Here is a 23960-nt window from a genome sequence, read left to right on the forward strand (position 1 = left end):
ATGGGGTGTGTGTCCTTTCCCTTGTTGATCCTGCTGAAGCTGTTTTCTCAGGATGATGTTGTGAAGAATGGCACAAACGGTGAAGACTTCAGTACATGTGTGTGGGTTGTACTGCATAGCTCCCCAGATGTATCTAGGCAGCGGAACTGCACAAACATGCTCTGTGATATTTCTAGTTGAGCATGTGCCTCATTATGGCATTCTTCAGCACAGGTGTGTGTATTTCTGATGGGCATCATCAGCCACAGTTCCAATGCATAACCTGTATCCCTCAGTAAATGAGCCTTTGGGATATCACTCCCACTGAACAGCTGATACAGTTGGGAAGTGTGCCAAATGTGTGAGTCTCTAACTGCCTGGGTTGCCAGCACACACATTCAAGATGATTCTCTTAACAGTGCACATGACTTGACAGTTAATGGAGTGTGAGCCTATTCTATTTATGTAGACCCTGTCCTGTTCCCAGGGTGGTGCCTTGATTTCTAAATGTGTACAATCCATTGCACCCAGTACTTTGAGGTAGTGTGCTGCAGGGTAGAACTACTGCATATCTGAGGCCCTTTCCTCAGCAGTATAGGGAAAATATATGTGGTCACTGGCATGTTGAAGCATAGTATTCAGGAACTGAAGGAGGATCCTGGATGCTGATGCCTGTAACACCCCCAGCACATCCCCTGTTGGTCTCTGAAAGGTTCCTGTAGCTAAAATTCTAAGTGCTATGCATACCTTTTTCTCCACTGGTATTGATTCCATTTGGTTTTCCCTTAATCTGAGTTCAGGATGATAGAGGTTGCAGAATTACTGTAGTATGTCTCTATCTACCCTGTAGCACTATACAATTTTCACATCATGTAGATTGTGATAAGGTAACCGGGGTCTGAAAACTCTTCACCTTCTTGGCCATGGTGTATTAGCAGCAGCAGCAGCAGCAACAGTTTAGACTTCACCCTGTTGCACATACACATAGATTAAAACAATAGCAGCACCTAACATTCCTTCTGTGTTGACTCCTTTCCATGGCTGTATTCCAATAGGTTTTGGAATTCACAGAGAAAATCAGCACGGTTGCTTTATAGCTTGTTGAATAGCTCCTCCACCTTGGATCGATTATTTAACATACAATTCAGAAGTTTATGATGTCATTAGCATGGCACACTGCTTCCTGTTGTTGCATAGCTCTAGACAACATGTAGAGCTGGTTACTGAATATAAAACAGTGTGCTATCATGTGTGTGTCACACCATGACATGCATACACTCTTAGTGGACAGTGTTGGGTTTATTGAATCTGCCTCTATAACTCTATTTATTGTCATTGTTTATTAAATTCACCACCTTTTCTCTAAAAGTCACCAGTTTTAGGACGGATTAAAAGAGCCAGAGCTAAAATTTGAGTCAAAATCAGGGGTGTCCCTGAAAGCCAGGGAAAGGTGAGATATATGGACTTCATGACTTTAAGAAAATGCATAACATAAATAACATAAATAGTATTATTTTACCAACTTTTTTTTTATAAGAGCAGTTTTTAAAATCTGTCACTATTTTTGAAGCTTAGCCCCATCCTCATTGTTTTAGGCTTTATCTAGATTTCTTAATCTAAGCTCTTGAAAGGTATGCATACCTGTTAATTTTAAAGGGGTTGCATCTACTACAAGTATTCATACACTCACACATGCAGACAGAAATATAAACACACTCATACAAACACACACACACACACACACACACACACACACACATATACATTTTTCTATTTTTTCTATTATTCATTTGATTTAATTCTACACTCTCTAAACTGCAAAAGCGCTGCTTAGTGAATGCAAAATAATAGCTAAATTACTCTTATTCTTACTTTCTTGCACGCATACACACACACAAACACACACACACACACACACACACACACACACACACACACACACACACACACACACACACACACACAATTTGTTTTACCATCTCAAACTCCTAACTAGCCAAAGCACTGCTTACTGACGGCAAAATAATGGTGACCATTAGCTTTGTTACAATCTGATTTCCATGACAGTTTAATATGCTGTTGTAGAATGGTGGACTTATTTTGCAGCGAGGCATTACCTGTACATTAATACCTTGCTGGAGAGCTTCCATTCTCCAGTCAGAGTTGGGATGTACAGGTCACCCATTCTCTAAATACTGGTAAAATAGTTGTTTTCAGTCAGCAGAAAACTACATATCAAACAGGCCAGAGGCTTAATGTAAAGCTTTTAATTAAGGCCATCCGAGAGATGTCATCTCTGACCAGAAGTTTTCATTTCTGTTAATCTTTGTTTTCCATGCCTTAATTGAAGTAGCTGTATTGAAATATCAAGTCCACAACACTGCCACTCTTAACCTACAAGATTTGAGTCTCAGAGATATTTAGTGGGAAAAAATGATAGCTATGTATGGAATAGTGATCATACTTCATACTCTATAACTACATTGCCCACTGAGGTACTGTGTTAGTCTGTTCCCACTCCTTGTACTCTTCATTCCTGTCATGTGCTTCACCATGAGTACCAGTAGCATGTCATGTTCCTCATTACTGTCATGTGTATCTCCATTACTACTGATAGCACTTTATACCCATCATTCCTGTCATGTATTCCATAATTAGTAATAGCACACCATGCTCCTCCTTACTGTCATGTGTGTTACCATGACTACTGATAGCACTTTATACTAATCATTCCTGTCATGTGCATCACTGTGGGTACTAGTAGCACTCCTTATACTTTATTACTGCCATGTGTATCATTATGAGTACTAGTAGCATCTCATACTCCTCATTCCTGTCATGTATATCATGATGGGTACTGACACCACCACTTATTCCTCATTAGCATCATGTACAACACCATGTTTATTGGTAGCACCTCATAGTCTTTGTTACTATCATGTATCTCATCATGAGTATTAGAAGCACATCATAGTACTCATTCCTGTCATGTACATCACAGTGAGTGCTGACAGTCCCTCATATTCCTCATTAACATCATGTACATTACCATGTGTATTGGTAGCATCTCACACTCCTTTTTACTATCATATTTCCCACTATTGATATGAGAAGCACATCATATTACTCATTTCTGTCATGTATATAATGATGAGTACTGACAGCACGTCATATTCCTCATTAGCATCATGTACATCACCGTGTTTATTGGTTGCACCTCATACTCCTCGGTATGATCATGTGTCTCACCATGAGTACTAGTAGCACATCATACTACTCATTCCTGTCATGTATGTCACACTGAGTACTGACAGTCCCTCATATTCCTCATTAACATCAAATATATCATCATGTGTACTGGTAGCATCTCATACTCATTGTTACTGTCATGCCTCTCACACTTTATTTATTTGCTGTTTTTGACCAGGCAGCTCTGATGGTCTACTGAACTTTTTCAGTTATGACTCAGGAACTGACAGCAGCAAAAGCTCATATCAAGAAATGTACAACCCTAATATAGTAACTATGAAATATAAAACAATGATGTTACTAGAAAGAAATTATACACTCTATATAACTGTTAACAAAGGGCTAAACTGAGAAAATGCTATATACAATTGAGGGAAGACTATAGATGCAATTTTATACCATAAAAGACTGCATACAGTTTTACTATACAGACAAATAAGATGCATTTAAGAAAAAAACAAAATTCACAGCAGCTTCCAAATAAAACTTGCAATCCACAAAACAAAGCAGCTTTTCAGGCAAAACAATAAAACCCTGAGCAGGGCAAGCTTAGAAATTTGTGAACAACAGTGCTGTGTTTCTGTGGAATAAAGTGAACTGTAGTGTGCTGAGCTGTCCGTGGGATTTTTTCACAATTTTCTAAGCTTGCCCTGCTCAGGGCTTTATTGTTTTGCCTGAGAAGCTGCTTCATTTTGTGGATCACAAGATGCATTTAAGCAGACAGCAGTTCATTTGGAGGCAAATATAAGTTGTAACTTATTATAGTGTAGGATGGAGTTAGGGTGTTGTACAGGTGCTGGAGTCCCAAGCACTCGAAAGTCACTGTCTCAATTCCATTGACTTGAGCACCTTGTAGCTCATGCATGCTGCTGCTCATGCTCAAACTTGACTAGGAGTTCAGGCAAGTAACCTTGGGGGGGTAAGGATTAGGGAGAAGGAGGGGTGTTTTTAGGTTAGGGTGTAAGTTGGAGGGGTTGGAGTTTTAGCTTTATTGAACAATTGGGGACTTTATATTTAAGGAGGGGTTGCAGATTTAGGTTTAGGGAGGGTGGGTGGAGAGGTAGGATAAGTGACTGAAGAGTTGTATTGGCAACTAGGTGGTAGTTTTATCAATTGGAGTATAGGTTCTGGTAGGGTTATCCAGTTTACAGGATCAGGTGCTGGGACAGCTATGTAGAAATGGGCGGTTGAGCTAGTGGGAGTTGAAGCACTTGCTTTTTTGAGAAAATGGCAGAAAGCAGATATATTGCAAGCTACTATTATAAAAGCACCTCTATTAGACCCATAGTAATATTCAAATTCTTTAACCAACATTACAGAAGCATGTGAACTTTGCTTTATGGTGGTTTTCATTCAAAGAAGTTCAGAAAGCATCCAAAGTTTGATTAGTTATTATATCATTTGGCAGGTGGTTGCAGAGAGTAGGATTTAAACTGGAGGAATATTTTTCTTCTACAGCATTTTTGAACTTGTGCTAGGCTATGATAAGAATGGCATCAACAGTTTACTTTTCAAAGGGGCAGAGGGTGGCAAAGTCCACATTGTAATATTTTGAAAATCAAAGGAGCTTGCAGCAGTGTTCCTGGTTTGGAAGTAGTAGCTACTTGAAACCTTTAATTTAATCATAGAGATGTATGATACTGATAGCTTCTAGCATAAATAAGTGAATGTATAAATGCTAACTGTTTTTATAATATTGCTTTAACTACCATACTTTGTGCTAGTTTCTTGCTACTCACCACCACTGTTGTCTCTCTCTCTCTCTCCCACAAGTACCCCGCTCTTCATTGTGCTGTTTCAGTCTGTAACTTCTGAGAACCTACCTACCTGGTGACCAAGGACCCGTCCAACAAATAAACGGTGGTTTCATCTCTCAGCCTCTATTCCCTGCTCCCTCTCTCAAGGAAACAACAAAGTATGTTATCTAAGTCCTGCCTGTAAAGCCTACTACCATCCACTGTTGCTTCAGGGGTTCTAAAGCATGATCCGAGCCTGGACAGCCAGCAGCCTTTACCCCCCAAACTATCTACCCTGTAAGCAAAACACCTCCACCACCTCATAGTATCCCACTTACTAACTTTTCCCCCTTCCCTAATCTGACACTAGCTAACCCCTTACTGAATTGCCTGTAATACTAGCTTTGTCCAGTATGTGGCACCCCTATCCCATCCTTTATTTTCCTGCTTATCCATCTGTTATTCTGCTTTTATTACTCTATATTTCTAATGACCTTGAACTACTCTTAAACCTCACACTTTACCCTTTATTTTAACTTGCTACACCCTCCTATTTTTCTAATAGACTCCTTACTTATCTCTGCTCTTTCCCACTTTAGACTTACTTAACTTACCTTCAGTAACCAGCTTTGCTGATTGTTTCTCCTCTAGCTGCTCCATTACCTGTCTCTACCCACTCCATTCACTCTGCGGGCTCACTCCGCTCCCCTACCCTACCCCCAATTCCCACCCACCCACCCCCACTGCTGTAAGCCTTATACTTCTACAGCCACACCCCTCCACTTATCACCCTATCACAGACTAATTCTACTTAACAACCCCACCCCCAACCTCACTTTCCTTAATCAGTTTTTTTTTTCATTTTAAGTCCACACCCTAACCTCTACACTCTACTTCATCCTGTAGTGCTAACATTATACAACCTTCTCTCCTATACCTACCTCTATTTTATTGTGTTATGTACTTCTTCTCTCAACCGGCTCTACCTCTTATAGCACTCTCTCCTTTCTCCCACCTCTATTTTATCATATACTAGACACCTTACCTCAACTTACTCTACCACCTTACCTTCACATCCAAATCGCCCTAACACACAAATATATTCACACAAACCTACTACTCTTAACTACTATTCTAGTTTCTCTTACTCTTCCATACACATTAACCTTCATTGAACATTGTTCTCTTCCTGAACACCACCACCCCTACCAGCAAACTCTACCAGTTTCTCACATACACTCCCTCAGCCACATTAATATAACTTCCACTTCTGTCTACATACTTCCAAAGTACCACAGATCCAGATCTACCCATGTTACTTACTTCTATGACAATAAAACCCCATACAACTACTACAAAATTCTAAAGTTAATACAATATCCTCAAAAACACCCCTATTAGATGGTGATATTCATCCTAACCCTGGCCCCAATACAGATGTTCCCAGTAACCCAAACAACCTAAGATCTCATGCTACTATTAACCTAAAAAGACCATCTAACTCCCTTTTCATAGCTCACCTCAACATCCGTAGCATTAACAATAAAATTACCCACCTACATGCACTCTTAGAAGTGCATGCATTCTATATTCTCTGTATTACAGAGACATGGATGAAGCCCTCAACTCAGGACCATGAAATGACCCCTCCTGGGTATAATATCCTGAGATGTGACCGCAAAACCAAAAAGGGTGGAGGTGTAGCCATTTTGTATAAATCAGAACTCCAAGTTTCACTCTTCAATGCGCTCCTACCCTCAAATACTAATGCAGAAATTCTTACTGCTAAACTTCAAATCAACAACTCCAAAGCTATCTATCTAATTTGTTCCTTTCTTCCCCCTGGAAACAATATCAATACTCTTGAAAACATACTTAGTTGCCTCTCTACTCACCTACCTCAGGAAACCATTGTGCTAGGTGACTTTAATATAGACTGGGCAACCTGTAGCTCCCCTAATCCTATCAATCACATAAAACTTTATGGATTCTCACAAATAATAACCACACCTACTAGAATCCATAAACCAAGCAGCAAGGAAACCACCCTAGACTGGATCCTTCTAAACAGCCATCTTGATACTTATAAACCAGGAACCCTTCCAAATGATATCAGTGAACATGCTCTAACCTATATTATTAAACAAAGAGTTCACAGCCCTAATACTAATATTTTTAAAACCTCCCATTCTAAAAAAAACTTTAAACCAGACACCTTCCAAAATGAACTGAAAGCATGTGACTGGTCACCATTGTATCATCTTCAACTTGATGTAGCAGTGACCTACTGTAATACTAGATTCCTACAAATCCTAGATTACCATGCTCTCTATCGCTCTTCCCAAAAAGGTACCAATATTGCCCCATGGCTCACAAAACAAACTAGGCAAAAGATCCTCTTAAGAAATAAAATCTGGTCCAAATGGAGAGCCTCTAAAAGGCCATCAGATCACCTTTATTTTAAACAGTTAAGAAATGCCACCAAAAAAGGCATTCTACAAGACAAAAACAACTATTACCTTCACCTCCAACAAACCCACTAACAAAAATCAAAAAAGTTCTGGTCAGGCATCAAAAAACTACTTCAGCCAGGCCATTCTAAAACTCCTACACCATTAGGATTCAACCATAATAACTCTAAGCAAATTCTCAATGCCTTCAATAACTATTTTACTGAAGCCATTCAAACCCTAGCTAATACATTACCACCTATTACCACCTCCCCATTAAACACCATGAACAGTCCAGCTCCAACCTTTCATATACAACCTGTAACTACATCCTTCATTTGCAACTTCCTTCAAAAACTCATACCATGCACCCTTTCTGATGACTGTCTTCCAGCTGAATACCTACAAATCGCAGCTAAAGCCATTACCTATCCCATCTCCATTTTTATAAATAGAACAATTTTGGAAAGCACAATCCCTTCTGTATGGAAAGTCTCCCATATCATCCCACTACATAAAGGTGGGACATCTACTGAACTTTCCAACTTTTGACCAATTGCCTTACTCTCTCCAATAGCTAAAATAATGGAAAAATGCATCCACAGACAACTACTTGACCACCTTCTCCATAATAACTTACTTGCCAACTGCCAGCATGGTTTTAGACCTTTCCCTAGCACAACAACTGCCCTGCTATCCTTTTCTGATTGTATAAACAAAAATCATAACAATAACTCTCTTTCCTCTGCACTATTTATTGACCTTTCAAAAGCCTTTGATATGGTTAACCATCACATGCTTATTGATGTACTAAATGCCCAATCACTGGACCCACAAGCAGTACGCTGGTTTAAATCTTATTAAGAAAACAGACAGCAAGCAGTGCTTTGGGACAAAAATCTTTCTACACTCCTCCCTGTGAACATAGGTGTTCCACAAGGCTCTATTTTAGACCCGCTTCTCTTTTCACTGTTTATTAATGATCTACATGCAAAAATTCCTCAAGCCACCTGCATACAATATGCAGATGACTCTACTTTAATATATTCAGCCAAGTCCATTACCTCACTCCAGACCCTCACCCAGACAGTATTTAACACTATTGAAAATTGGTTCACACAACACTGCCTCCTGCTGAACCCCAAAAAAACAAAATTATTGCTGTTTGCTCCTACTCAAAAGTCATCACAACTTTAAATCACAGTAATCTGTAACAATGGAACTAATATATCCCCTGACACTACAAATCGTCTCCTGGGAATAACAATTGACAACAACCTTACCTATGATGACCATATTAATACTACTATAAATGCTGTCAACAAAAAACTAGGCGCCCTTTATAGACTCAAACCCTTCCTTACCCCTATAGCCAGAACCACTATTGCCCAGACCCACCTGATCTCTACCCTGTTCTATGCTTCTGCAATATATACCAATCTTTCTAAAAACAACCTTTCCAAACTTTCAACCAGTTACAATAACATAGCCCGATTTGCCACTGGCACCCCCTTTAGAACTCACCACTGTCACAACCTAAAACAACTGGGATGGTTAGAACTGCAGAACCAACTACTTTGTCAACAACTTCTTATCACCCAAAAGATCCTTTACCACCCTAATAATGCCCCTATCCTCACTAATCTGATTACCCCTATAAAAATCTTGCAACACTATGCTCAGCTAATAAGCTTCTAGTTTCCACTATTAAATTCAACAACAAAGCTGGGGACTCACTTTTCACCAACACAGTGGGAAAAACCTGGAACCATCTTCCTAGTGAACTTTCTACCCTTGCTTCCACATTGCTTTTTAAAAAAAACATCTTAAAGAATATCTTAAAACTCACTGGCTTTGTCCCTGCTCTAATCCTGACTGATATCTCATTTCCCCTTCTTGCTCTCCCAATGCTTCTCTACTCCACTGTTCTATGTTGCTTACCTGTAATAAAGATTTCTTCAAAAAAAATGTAATTTTTGGAATCTCCATATAATTTTTTTAGCTCTCAAATGTTGTTTGTTTGTTTCTCTATATTTGATCTTGGCTTAAACACACTAAAGAACTCTGTACAAGTTTATCGTACCTACAATTTCAACAATGTACTATAGCTCATTTTACTATTGATATATATTGTATGCTTTGTCACTGCCAATGTTTGGAGCTTTTCTTCCCGGGCCTCTACTGAAAATGGACATATATCCAGTTAGACTAGCCTGGTCAACAAATGTAAAATAAATAAAATAAAATAAAAATAAAAATAATAAAATGTTTCGATCAGCCAAGACAACAAATCTACACGTTTTGTTTTCTGAAGTTTGGAACCCCTGGTTATTGTAGGATGAGTGTAGATATAGCAGTGGGAGGTTATATTCTAATTTGGAAATGAAAACATGTGTGCTATAGCTGCCCATGCAAGTAGTGAAGTTTTATCTGAGTGCAATGAAAAGTTAAAGGAATGGTCAAGAGTGAGCCTGAGATACTTTTGTTCTTCAACAGTAGGGATGAAATTACCCTTAATATTTTTACGATGCAGAAGTAATATGGATGTAAAACTGTGTCTCAAAAGCCATAGTTAAAGCTACAAAAACACCACCTGCAATAAGCCTTTCATTTATATTGTTATTGATGGTTTCACTATCCGTAAGTAATGCTGCTATAGTGCTGAAGACATTTCTAAAGCCATGCTGCTGGTCACAAAAAAAAATCTGTAATCATTTATATGTTTAAAAAGTCACTTATGTAACAGTATTTCAGTTATTTTTTTCAGCGGATGCAGTTTGCTGAAGTTAGCAAAAGCAGAATTTAGTTTTTGTAGCAGGGATTTAGTTTCTTTAAAAGGTTGTTATTTGTCTTTCAGCTTTTCCCAGTTAGGGGTCACCACAGTGGAACTCCAGCCTGCTAATTATTAGCAGTAGATTTTCACGAACACCAAGGTGCCAGCTCGACATCCAACCTTCAATGAAGGCACGCCCACTGACGCATGTCTTTCGAATGCTACCCAGCTGTGGGGAGGCCATGCAGACTCCACACAGAAGGCACTCCCCACACTCCAGCTGAGAATCAAATGGGAGAACCTCTTGCTGTGAGGCAACAACACTACTGCTGCACCATTGTGGTTTACAGTTTCTTTAAAAGGTATGGAGGTAATATGCAAGGTAGTGACATATGATGCAAGAGGATATAATCATGAGTACTGGTATAAGCTTACACTCTTCACTGCTGTCATGTGTAGCATCAGGAGTATTGGTAGCACCTCATACTCCTCACTACTGTTGCATGTATCTCCACCAGTTTTGTTAGCACTTCTTCCTTCTCATTACTGTCATGTGCAACATTGTGAGTACTAGTAGCACTTCATACTCCATATTACTGTCATGTGTATGGCCATGAGTACTGGTACCATCTCAAACTCCTAACTACTGTCTTACATACCACCATAAGTTCTAGCAGCAGTTACCAAATTATACAGGTAAATGTCTCTGTTCACAAACAGGCAACACTGGACATCTTTTGTATTTGGAAAATATCACTTTGCTAAAAATTTTCAGAGACTAAATGCATGTGTCCTGGGTGGTTATATCTGAAATCTTCCTAAGTATGGTCTGTGTTGTCCTATAATACAGTATCTACCGGGCAAGATGTATAAGTGGAAAAGCTGATCTATGTGCAATGCTTGGTGACTAGCTTTAGCATAGCTGTAAACACTTCTTTAGGAAAAAGTAGCCAATATATTATTTGTTTTCTGCTGCCTGAACATTTTGAACTCATGTTCACCATTCATTGATAGTCATGAAGCTGTTACAGTTCAAGGAAACTAGATAATGAACCACATGGCACCTGATGATCTAGGATGCTCCCACCAGGTGAAATTCTACCTGTTGTATGATGGAGCAGATGATGGAGTGGTGGAAAGTAATTATAGTGCAGCATAGCACTTAAAAAGGGACCTTGATGTTAACATCTAATGGAGTATCTTTTTTGCTAACTTTCTGCTCTAGATTTCCCAGTTACCATCAAACCCAGCCCTTACTCAATTAGCTTTTTAATCCCTCCCCCCGAGATGAGAGTCCAATGGCCAATTCCCTCCCCTGATGGTAAGAGACAAGTGGCAGATGTAGTACTATCATCCACACCTTGGGGAATCAGGGGCTGTCAATTTTATTCTATGTTCTATATAAATATATAAATATGTTTATTTTAAAATTATGTTTTATTCTATGCTCTGCAGCATAGCCGTCAGAAGACCAGGTCCAAGAGAGCAGCAAAATTGAACTTTATTAATTTTTTTTTTTTTATTAACACAACACAAAATAGCATTTTCGCTACTGGTTAAACAGTAGCTTCATCAGAAAAAACAACCAAATAGGCACCAAAGTCCATTTTCTTTCTGTTTGGTTCCAGTTTATGCTCTGCAGCATGTTCAGGGTTTGATACCATGTCAGCTATAGCAAAGGCATGTCCTTTCCTTCCCTGGGTAATGTAACCCCTCAGAAGGCACTATCACCCTTGGAAGAGTATTCTCTTCTGGTATTGAGGCTATATGTGTGATGAGCTCTGATGATGCTTCTATAAACCAGGTCTTGCCAGTATCTTCACTGATCTGAATATAATTTTGAAAATAGAAAATTGCATCTTGATCTATTATTTTTAATCTATTTTTAGAGCAGGTATTTTGATTTATTATTTTAATCTATTTTAAGAGCTGGTCTTTGGAGTGTTACACAAGCCTCAACACTGTAAATGCATAATTTTACTATCATAAATTGGTAATTAAAATGGTAGCTTACAATCAGTATAATCAATGTTTTTGCTTCTCAGACATATCACGGTTATTGATCCAGATCTGGTGTTATGATAGCACTTTGAACATAATGTTGCCATTTCTATAGTTGTTGGAACTGGAACAGTCTATACTTTTTCCTTTCATTACACAGCACACCCAGATTTTTTTTTTTTTTTTTGTAAGACTGATGTGCTATCAACAGGATACAGTGTTCTTGTCTGATGACCCATCATATCCTAATTTCCAGTGAGGTCAACCCTGGTTGTCTGTCTCAGGTAAAAGTATCCTCTCTTTCATGGGAAGTAAGCCTTGATGTGGCTTTGACTTAATATTAGGGTACAAAGCTGAAAACTGGTAGATAGATTTTATATATTTGAGCAACATTGCACTATTGCTTATGGAGATCCAACTATTTTTCTCTCTTAGCTCCTCCCCTTAATGATTTGACATGGATATCAGCACCTGGCATTCTAGTCCCACAGATGAAAAGAAGATGTCTGCCATGCTGTATTCATTGCCTAAAACCATGTCATCATGCTTTTACCTGGTGATAGTCTGGTCTCTGAAACCCCTTTCATCCCAAGGAAGTTGGGTAGCCCTTTGGATACCTGATATTTTTCCATCACTAGCTGGCTATCCTCTAGTCTAGATAAAGGAACAAAGCCTCATAACTATCACCAAAACAAACACAATCCTTTGGACTCCTCACTGTTCAAATCTACAAAGGAAAGAGCTCAAACCACCTCTTGTGAAATTATTTTTTTTCTTACTTTTGTGTTACTCTTCTGATCTCATGCTACCATCTCTTCAAAGTGTGACCCTCCTGGAGCTTGAAATGAGCAGCTTACTGAGATGAACTCTGGAAGTGTTGAACTATCATACTGCTGCCTACACCAAGTATTTCTGTGAAAAAACAAAATCTGCGTAAATATACTATGCACCTAGGAATGAAGAAATAACAATAGAAATAGGAAATAGTCTTTGAAAGTAATCATAACAGATGATCTCAGTTTAACAAGGCAATGTAATAGGCCACAGTGGACCTCTGATGGCATGTTGAATGATTAGAGACTGCAGTGCCCTCTCATTTCACAACCCATACCCATATCTCACATTTAAACTCCACACAGTAGTGCACAGTTTTATACAAGAAAATAAGGGTTTCATACTTCAGGTAAGGTTTGTCATTCCAAAAATATTTATCTATGTTTACCAGACAGTTCTACTAAGACGTTTTAATCAAAAATACAGCCTCAGTCACCACTAGCAATTTCTTTTGAAGAGAGGAGAAATCTGGATATTTATCCTTGTAGTTTGATATATCTTTTATATCCATTTCTTCTATGATATGACCAGGCATTTTTTAAAGTCTATGAGATCTCTTAGGCCTTCTGAACAGCTATAACCAGTGGGCACCCCTTTTTTCAGGACACAAGGTTTGAATACTGAATGTGTGATGGCAATATCATATCTCACACTGTACCTGAATTATATTCCTTGGGATAGTTGAGATTTTCTCTTCATAACCTTGAAGATGATTTGTAGTCTTTTGGTGATATTGCAAATATGTAAGAAAACATAGCAGTCCCAAAAGATTCCCAGTTGTGCAACTCTTCTCACATCTTTTAGGAGTCGATCTGTCTCAGTACTCTGTTATAAAGTTTCTCAAGAATAAAGTGTGTGTCAATTCTAATAAACATCAGCATGCATTTATTTTTAAGTGTAAAGCAGTGTTTATAAAAATATGCATATTTTTATCTATTAGGCTTCAGGTTCTATAATGTCTTATTCCACTAAACCACCTGCATTGTTATGTTGAAACTAAGAAGGTGAAGGAGTAAAAGGTCTATGAAATGAGGTTTGAATGGGGAATAAAATCTCCTGTATTGTAGTAAGTGAGTGAATGATTTGGCTTAACTTTCTCCTGCAACTTGGATTCAGTTACCTTAACTACCCAGAATTTTATCCAGGCATTTGTTTTGGCAATATGTTGTCTCATTTTGTTCCTATTAATAATGTTTTCCCAACCCTCTTTGTTTCAATTTTCTGTTACTGGTTAACTCAGGAGTTCAAGACCTTCACTTACCATGTCTTTTGATCTAAAGTTAGGAAGACCTACCAGCCTTCACAGCTTTGTAAACTGGTTTGTCTTTTATTAACACTGATTTGCATGATCTATGTTGGTGATGCAAAAAATTCTGCCTCCCCCTGCAAGATTTACATCAACATGGCTGTATCCCTGACAGCAGCTGCTGCACATCACGACGAGGAGCCACACTTCACAAGTGCATTGACGTTCTACAAGAATGAGACCAAGGTGGCTATAATATAGAATTGTCTTCAAGATATCTTCTGTGGTTAGAGGTGTTTTGAATACAGCAGTCATGATAGGAGATTCACCTTTGACATTCTTATCCAAGTTAAAATATTTAGGCAACTTCTAAACAGCCTCACATATTTCTAGGCTGCAATAATTTATTTAAAGTTGTTTTTCCCCTCATGCATTCTGAAAGTTATCCAGATCATAAGGCTTTTTTTCTAGCTACCATTGTAATTAATTTCATAGTCATGAGAAAACTGAAGCCCATCCCATTATTCACTGAACAGAAGTCAGAGAAGGGAATTCTGAATGGATAAACAGTTGCACACTACACACATGTACACTTACTGACTCATGGCACATACACTTGCAGTCAGCTTGGAGGATCAACTTTAGCATGTTTTACAGATGAGGCAGGTAATAAGAGCACCATGTGAACACTCACGTGGACATAGAGAAGATATATAGACTCCACATAGAAGGCAATACATCTGAAAACTGAGGTGTGCCAACTGCTATACAACTCTACCATCTGTTATCCAGATCAGCAAATACTTTATTTTATAGCATACCCAGTTTATTTTAATTTATTTATTTAACAATAGTCTACAACTAGGTGCGGGCATCACAGGATTTATACACAGTCGGTGTGGTTTGATCAGGAAAGTGATTGCTATTTTGCAATGACATTATTTAAGAAAGAAATTGCTTATCTTTCTTAAATAATCTCATTGTATAAAGACATTTATAAGTTCCATCCCTGCATACTGATGTACTGCATATGCATACCTTTGTTTGCATGTTTGCACAGTAAATCAGTGCATTGCAAGAGAGGTGGTTGAGAAGGGAATTAATTCTTTCTCCCTCTTTCTATCTCTCTTTGCATCCTCAGTATGCATTAAAAAAAATTAATAGAAGAACTAGCTTTAGCATCAAAGTGCCGTTTCAAAGTAAATGTGAAAATGTAATGTCTTACATTATTGACCGACAAAAATTCTCAGTGATTTACCAGAACTTCAAAAATTTTACATAGGACAGGACAAAAATATGAAGAAAATCTAGGATGTTCTGTACAAGTCTAAGTAGCTGAGATGTATGACAGTACAAGTGATCATATTGCTGGCAATAATAAGCCTGTCCTGTCCAGACCTTTGCAGAATGATTATTAATTCCTCATATATCTGCCCCAAGAAATGTAAAATGCAACTACTCAAATAAAATAGCATATTCCAATAGAATGGTGACTGCTCAACAAGACATCAACAGCCAGACTTCTTTCTTTTGGGATATGATTGATTTACAATAGGCACTGATTGGGTGTCCAGTCAGCATGCATACTTTTGAATACTATTGGATATTTATTGTACAATTTAACATTTGTTACCTGGGTAGGGGAATTAGTCCAAGGACACTTTTCAATCACAACACAGGCCAGAGAGGCCAGATAATACAGTTAATCATATAACAGAATATATAACTACTTACAAGGAAACTTGAATTGCCATTGGCAGTAACACAGTTGCAGATCTAGCACATTATTGAATTATTTAGGAACAGACAGTTTTGAACTTCCAAGTAGGTATAGTTCATTACTGACAGAGTAAATTAGCTTACAATTGAATTATAACTAAACATTTCAATAAATATAAAAAGTAATGGGGGAATTTAATAAAGCCTACACAGACTTATTTTCCATGTAGGCATAGTGGCACACTGCTTACCTGAAAGTAAGCAGGTGTCCAATTCAGAAAACAGAGCTGAGGGGCGTACACGAGTGCACCAACACAGAAGTGTCCATGGCATGCAAATCACCTCATAAGCAGGTGAACTGCATGTAAATGAAGGTGTTAGAGCAATCCAGCAAGCAGATAATCAATCCTGCAGACCACGTGCTGGTGTTTGAAATGTACATGGATAAATTCTATGTACAGGATGTTAAACAGGGAACAGGGGCTGTAAAAGTCCAGTAAGAAGGACAGAAACAACATAGCAGACACAGATATGAGCAAAACTATCCATTGTGTGTCCAAAACCTAATGGAAAATAATTAAAAATATATTTTTTTTAATAATCAGATCATGTTTGCATGGCATGCTGCAGTGCATAAACATGCTGTTAAGAAAAAAAATGAAAAAGTTTAAAAACGTTAATAAGTAGTATTTGACAGTAATGCATTATAGGACCCTATGTGGAGCATGTACAATGATAGACTGCTGTGGTTGCTAACGAAGCAGGGGCTGGAAACTTACAGTTTTCAGGTTGTGTGCATGGAGCTCCATGCAAATGAGCTGGGGTTACTGAATAGCATAAATGGGTATCCATGCCCACAGATTCCATCTGTCTAGGCAGAGAATCATGTTGGTGTCCACAGAAGAGGTAGCTGACATCAAAAGGGGATGTGTCTGCATCCTTTTAAGCTCATTAGAGCACAGCGGTGCGCCCCCTTAAACAAGCGTCTCTGTGGTTAGGGGGTGTAAATGGCTGATAAGCTTTGTTTACCTTAGGGGTGCTTGTTTCAACAGGTTTTAGCATGTTTGCACAGCACATATCAGTGCTAAGCAAGGAAGGCTATTAAAAAAAATTAAAAAAGGCTGAGAAAGGCAATGAGATCTTAATTACTGATGACCTGTGTTCCACTTGAACTAGGGCCATTAGTAGTCCTTAATTATATATTTGGCAGGTGGAATGCATCATAGGTAGCCAATCACAAAGGCTACACATACAGCAGAGCAATATGAAGGTTGCAAAAGCCCTACAATCTGATTTCACCTCCATACTCTGCACCACTGGAGTACAGACTTGGGACATTTAACTGAAGACATACTAGGGGATGCTGCAGGTCTGCTACATATGTACGTGCTAGATGCTGAGGTCAGTGCTGCTGCTGCTGCTGCTGCTGACCATAGGCCTCGACTGAGAAGGAGAAGAGTGTTCAGGCTCTGGATAACCTTCTAGGGGCTACATGAGCTGGAGATTGCAGAGCACTACAGGGTGGAAAGGATTATACTACAAGAACTCACTGAGCTCTGCTGACCTCAACTCAGACCCAGAGCCAACAGAGGGGAACCCATCCCAGTGTAAACTAAGGTATGTGTAGCTCTTAGGATACTAGCTATGGATACATTCTAAAGACCAACTGGGGACATGATGGGGATCTCACAGACATCATCATCCAGGTTACTCCACTAGTTCCTGGATGCTATGCTAGTGCATGCCAGTGAGCACATTTATTTTCCACTCACCCCTGAGGCGAGGGCCAGCAGTATGCAACATCTGTAATGTGTAGCACACCACCCTGAGGTACTTGGGTGCCATAGATTGCACTCATGTACACATTGAGGCACCACCCGGTGAAGCGGGCAGAATCTATGGCAACCCCAAGGATTACCACTCTATCAACTGCCAGGTCATGTGGAATGCAGAGCATTTTCATGAATGCATGTGCTGGCAGCCCTGTCAGTTATCATGATTCCCATATCTGGCATGCATCATGGCTGCACCACATGTTTGCTTGGGGGACATCTCACATGGCCATTTACTGGGGGATGCTGGCTATGCACTGCAACTGTGGATGATGACACCCATCAGAAATGCACACAAACCCACTGAAGAATGCCATAATGAGGCACACACACAAACTAGGAACATCAAAGAGAGTGTGTTTGGGCTGCTGAAATCACAGTTCAGGTGCCTCAGTATATCTGATACAGCCCTGCAGTACTCTCCAGCCACATGTGCACACATATTCATAGTATGTGCCATGCTACATAATATGATCCTGTTGAAACAGTTGCAACAGGATCAGCAAAGGGAAGGGATATACAGCCCCCCACCAGTGCCTAGTTCACCAGAGCCACACCCACAGGGGGAATCCGAGAAGGAAAATCCTGAGGTTGTCCCCATAGGCAGACATAGGCATGCCCAGTATGCCCTGGCCTTAGACAAGAGACAAGACATAACACGTCCGCTGACAAACTAGGGACCTAGGGACTGACACCTTACTCTGACTCGCATACATATTAGTAAAAATGATGCCAGACAGCCCACACAACCTGTACATCACCATGTATTGGCTGTGGACTGTGTGCGTCAGACAGAGTCAGTCCTGAACTACAGTTCTGTCAACTGTTGCATTCACAAGGTAAGTCACACAGCTACTCACCACTTGTAAGGGTTACTAGAATATGGTAGCATGTGTGGAGCTGCCGCATGTATACAAGTGAATATAGTGGGCTACTTGCAGACATCTAACAGACAGTTGGAACAACCAGTGCTCTGTCCAATAGTATGTGACCCATAATATTCACTAGACCACATGGTTGTTACCACACTACATTATTCATGGGAGATGCCAAACAGTGGGGTCACAGAACAGTCGGATGCCTGTGTATGCCAACAGAACATGGGTTGGTCCTCCCACACCCCTGACTCATCAGTGTACCCATATAAATGCTGTAGCAGTATATTTGCAATGCTATATTAGCAGACTACCCAATTCCAGGGCTGTGACATAGAACTTGGTCACAAGTTTTATGTCTCATGTAAAGCAAGGATCACAATATATTTCAGTATGCTGTTGACCATGTGATGAATGATGCATCCCTGTCTGGCAGTCTGTGTGGGTCAGTAGGCACGGGAAAATTAGCATGGGTAATGACGTTGATGGTTTGAATCTGGCAATAGCACATCTTTTGTATTTGAGGTAGACATATGGTGGTATTCCCACAGACTGTCATAACCGCTCAATCTGTAACTGCAAGAATGCCCAACAAATCCAGAGGGAATGGGGGGACCTACAGATAGACATTATACATGCTCTTAGTAACCTAGAAGGTGGCTAGTATAACAGCAGGTTGCAACAGGTCAAATTAGCTGCAGGATGCAAAGGCCATCACATAAATGTCTCAGTAGTTACAATAAGTCAGTGACTGCAGTGTACAGTATATTACTGGAAAACTACAAATGTATGAGGAACAGAGCAGACATATGGGGCAAAATGCTGGACATCCTGCAAAAACAGGTGCAGGGAGAGGTATGCAGACTGTCACTCTGTGTGTGGTGTTACATCAGGTACCCCAGTTGCATCATACCTCTCAACCTCTTAGAGCAAAAATATCTGGCCAAAGCCATTTATAAAAGTGTGACAGAAGCCTACAACTAGGGACAAGTGTTAAATATTGCTCTTACAAACGTAGAATGTTGATAGAATAACAGGTCTTGCAATAGCATGAATCTCCTGACATGTATGGAGTCTGACACTCAAATGCCTGTCCTTAGTTATTAACTTCAGTCTTCCCTGATTTCCCTAATTTGCCAGAAAACCACAATGCTATGTAAAACAGACCATAAATATAAGGCAAAAGTCTGTCCTTTTTGTGACGCTCTGTACAGTTGAGAGGTATGAGTCACATATTAATGTCAGCATTCAACCGGGGAATGCCTTGGACAATATTAAGGAAGTGCATTTCTGTGTTAACAAGTGCAGCAGCCAAAGGCCAGCAACACACATAATCCCAGACTGAAGTACAGGTAGCTCTGGCCAAGAGCAACCTTGTAAGTACTGATAGTCACAATGGGGATGCTCCTACACTTAGCTAACTTGAGCCCAAGTCTGTAGCCTCTTCTGCCCAAAGACTTGCTATGTGGAAATATGTCTGTTCATACATACAGCTACGTATACATATCCGTCTCTCCCTATATATATATATATATATATATATATATATATATATATATATATATATACATATATATATATATATATATATATATATATATATATATATATAAAACAAGATACATATAGCTATATAAAGTTGAATGATACATAGAGTCTCCACATATATCTACATAACACATTTACATAATGCACACACACACACACACACACACACACACACACACACACACACACACACACACACACACACACACACAACAGTTAAGGAGACATCCTTGTGATACACATTTATATAAATATGTGTGGGGATGTACAGATGTCCCCACATAGCCTGGACTGCTGGGGTTATCTGCATGTATACATCACAACAGTTGTCCAATGGAACCAGACCAAGGACGCAACAGTACATAATCTACACACCCACAGACCCCTGTGCTTGAGGACTGTCACCCTCTAGACAGACATGGGTACGCTGGTGGTGTAATGTACAATGGGTGCAATGCATGCCTTGGACAGGCCATGTCTGCCTATCAAACTGCAAACAGATACATATGGCCATACTGGTAACTGCACAAACATAGCAGGGTTAGTACCAGGTATCCCACTCCTAGGACACTAGATTCAATAACAGTACCAAGCAGTACCACTCTGCAGGCCACACATGTTAACACAAGGCCATTTTGTGTACTCCACAAGTTCTGTGCCTGCATCCACATATACAACATACAACAGATAGAACCTGTGGTGCATGTGATAAGTACTGTGAGCTGTAGTATGTAATAATAGATAGTTAGGGTTCTAATCTCACATCATCCAACGTGTGTGTGTGTGTGTGTGTGTGTGTGTGTGTGTGTGTGTGTGTGTGTGTGTGTGTCTGTGTGTGTGTGTAAATAAATCCCCTTGTGCCACTAGATACATGCCCATCCGGCTTATCTCTGTGCAATGGTTATGCATTTTAAGGATCTTTGACTAGCTGCTGGCATCTACATTGTTCTCCTTTACTAGGCCTGCTGATGTCATCCACCTTAAGTGCACTGGCTGAGAGTATAATATCAGATAACCTCTGTGGTGCATGCAATAAGTACTGTGAGCTGTAGTGTATAATAGTATCTCACATCATCCAACGTGCATTTGTGTGGATGTGTGTGTGTGTGTGTGTGTGTGTGTGTGTGTGTGTGTGTGTGTTTGTGTACAAACCTGTCATTCTGTAACTACCGCCAGTCTAACATCATGCAACAAAGATACACAAAGTGTGATGTGTAGTCATGTCACATGCCAGCATACAATACTTGCAGTGGCCTACAACAAGTCCCATGGCAAAACAATATTGCACTACACAAGTACATGTAAAGTAATATAGTCACCCTGTGCATCAGACACATATTTGCATTTCCCTGCATTGATGTGACGGATGGCAGGGATGTGGCACAAGTATCATCACATGTATAGGGTGTGGTATGGGGGTGCCAAAGGCCTAGGCTGTGCCAAACAGGTGACACCATGTGTATGAGTTAGGAAGGGGTGCGGGTTACATGGGTCATGGAGAGGTGCTGTGTGTGTCTCTTGGTGACCTGCATGCAACAGTGGTGTTTGATTGCATGTGTGCACACAGTCAAGCCCAGTGGTAACCTTATACATGTGTATGTTGGACAACTGTGGACTGTACATGGTAGAGTAGACAGTTCACCGTCTCCAGTCACAAACACATGAATTGGCTCTGCCAGCAGTAGCACTAGCATCAGCATGCCCAAGGTCATATGTGCCAGTACCTGATGGTGACTTCAAAATGCTTGGACTGTGTCCTACATGGGATCACCTAGGACCACGTGCCCATGGACTTCCATATCATGGTGTAGACAGCACACTTTCCTCTGTAACACTGTAAGTACTGCCAGTATGGGAGCATGACTGGGCATGGCCATGTGGACTCCCAGAAGATGAAGCTGCTGACCTTCATCTACGTGTCAGAAACCCAAATCCACTTGGGTTTTCCAGCACAGACATTGTGCGGTCAAAGACAGACACTATCTCAGCCCACTGTCTATTCATGACAGCAGGGAACCAATACTGGGTGTCCCCAATGAGGTGGAGGCAGTCACAGATGTCAAAGTGTGCTGCATTCGTAACCCAAAACCTCTTTCTAGTGTTGCGCTCAGAACATCCCTGTCTTCCATGACAGACTGAAACATGCAGCGCATGATCTGTGATGTCAGACTTGCAACAGGTGGTGGATGGACAGCAGTCCTTCTATGGGCACCCCTGTCAATCTGTCTGTGTGGGACCTCGCCAGCCCTCTGGCTATGGCCAGTGTCTACACTCACTGCAGCCATAGTTGTCACATTCTCTTGTTCAATGTTGCCAGGCTCTGACTGTTCACTATCTGTGGCCTTTGGGGACTGGGTATGTGTGGGCATACTGACTTTGTGCAGTGACAATGGGGCAGATGAAGTATGTCAACCACTGGGACAGATTCAGCCACTGACAGCCCCGCCTGTGCCTCACTATGGCCACCATCATCAGCAGTATCTGATGAGACACTGACATCAGGTTGTAAGAGAGACAGACTCCAACCCGCTGGTCACCTGTGAGATGCAAAACAACAGCAGTACATTACTACATGCACTATTATATATGGAAATCCACACAGAGTCATACAGATGCAGATACGCAACTGCTTTACAGGTCCCACATCTTCACATCTCTGCTCCCATGCACAACAGACAAACTCACAAGAACATACACAGACAAGTCAGGTCTGTTATAACATGCACATCAGTTGTATCCAGTTAATGTTGCCAGTACAATACACCTGCAAGGTATGCAATATGTCAGTGTATGTGATAGATGTAAACATTACATTCAGTACACCTATATTGTGAATGATATGCCAGTTATAGTATCACTGCCTCAGGTATGTACCATGGGTGTAGGCCTTCCCCCCCCCATTAATATGGCTATGTCCTGAGTTCTTGCTGTAGGAGGTTTATGGTATGTTGGGCATAGCTCCTAACCAAACAGGGAAAATGTCAACAGACACAGAGACTTAGCCAGATTACAACTAAGACATTCATGGTCAGTTTTACAATGTTAGAACTAATTATGTGAGACATCGACAGAATGAGAGGAGGTTAATTACAGTACAATGTGTGACTTTACAGGTGTATACATCCTCCTTTATTGTCACTATGTACTAAGTGTAATCTACTAGCTGACCTACAACAGCCGACTGTTGTAGGTGGCAGTGACAGGGACAGAGATGAGATGTGATTGAAATCAGAGGCAGTTGAGTTATGCATGTATGTGTAGGACAGCAGAGTATGAGAGATGTCATCACCATAGATCTAAGACAGGCTTACAGCTGTAATCTCTATTCCCCATACTTCTATCCTCCCATTTGCATCCTCTTATATGTAGAAATGTATTACATACCTGGTGGAGTGCAATACTCCTTTGTTGAACTTTGCTTCAAGTAATCTTCTGATACTACACTCTCTGTGCGTGAAGTCTTACACAGACCTGTTCCCCATAACCAGCCGCTTGACTTTGTAAGGTACTGTTCATTAGCAGGTAATTGCCCCTCCATTATCCTGTCACTCATAATTGCTAATTGCAGCCAAAACAGCTGCATTGCAGTATTATTAGCCAATGACATGCCGCCATAGTGCAATCTATAAGGCCTTCATGTATGCCTTGGCCCCGGTCTTAGTTTTGAGATGGACATTACTGAGGTGTGGAGACTACAGCAGTGCAGAGAGCAGGTACA

The sequence above is a fragment of the Protopterus annectens genome, chromosome 11.part0 (assembly GCF_019279795.1).
Source record: "Protopterus annectens isolate FY-2018-M chromosome 11.part0, PAN1.0, whole genome shotgun sequence".
Classification (NCBI taxonomy): Eukaryota; Metazoa; Chordata; order Ceratodontiformes; family Protopteridae; genus Protopterus; species Protopterus annectens.